Source organism: Branchiostoma floridae, chromosome 3, assembly GCF_000003815.2.
Source record: "Branchiostoma floridae strain S238N-H82 chromosome 3, Bfl_VNyyK, whole genome shotgun sequence".
Lineage (NCBI taxonomy): Eukaryota > Metazoa > Chordata > Leptocardii > Amphioxiformes > Branchiostomatidae > Branchiostoma > Branchiostoma floridae.
The window spans coordinates 33,360,351-33,361,384 of NC_049981.1; the positions used below are offsets into that span (position 1 = coordinate 33,360,351).

The following is a 1,034-nucleotide window of genomic DNA, read 5'->3' on the forward strand; positions in this document are numbered from 1 at the left end:
TACAAAATAGAAAGGCCTATAAAAGCGACTAAATAAAGACGTAAAAACAACCGGAGCCTAACCTCTGCTTGGAGAGTACACCAGGATGGCTATTCCCTGTGTTTACAGAATAAACTGAATACTGCACTGTACAGAATTAAATTTCTTCTTTACTTTGTCACAATAACTTGATGATGTCAAATGTATTTTAGACATGTGCAGACACACTAACTATATTTTGTAATTGATGGAGTCTCACAGAGTCTGGAAAAAAACTTAAAGATAAGCAGATGTAATCAAACATTGACTCTTGCATGGATTCTAAACACATGATGGAGAAAATGGGTGAGGGGAGAGAATGAAGATTTCCTTTGTACAGTTGTCCCATATAAATAGTGTAGTGGTAGTATACAGTTTTGGGAAACTGGATTCTATCTGTGGGAAGCCTTTGTCCTGTTTTTATCCACTCCTTTCAGCTACGGCCACGTGGCGCGTTGGTACACCCGATCCCTCGATCTCGGAAGTTAAGCAACGAGCGGTCCGGACAGTACTTGGATGGGCCCAGTCCCCACCCAAGGACGTCCGGATTGCTGTAGCCTCACGAAGTTTTCCACGAAATCGTCTTCCGGGAGGGACGTAAAACGGGGGTCCCGTGCTCGAGGAGGTGCCTCGAACACGTTAAACAGCATCATTACTCATACTTGGGGTACCTACTGGCTGGCAAAATACACCAGATGATTATCATTATTATTATTATTATTATTATGATCAGCTTCTATACAAACTTAGACTTCGGAGGGCAGAAGCTAAAACAGATCTCCAAGCAGATCTTGGGGTGAAAGATTGTAATGTTTTGAGCAGCCCAGCTCTTCACCCCAAATTGGGGTATACTGGTAGTGGATGTCAGAGAAACCTGTCTGGTCAGAAATTTTTTTTACCAACATTCTGCAGATTAGATCTTGAATACATAGCAATGATATCTGATACACCATGTCCAGTATGTCAAAGCTGGCTCTGCCTTGGAAGTGTATCAGGTGTGCTGGTCCAATAAACAA

The 1,034-nt window shown here is 42.3% G+C and overlaps 1 protein-coding gene across 1 annotated transcript in view; it reads left to right on the top strand.

Annotated features, from left to right (window-relative positions):
* The window catches only part of LOC118411387 (protein transport protein Sec24C-like), a gene marked incomplete in the record, with an annotated part of 44,074 nt that overhangs the window by 20,793 nt on the left and 22,247 nt on the right, over positions 1 to 1,034 (top strand).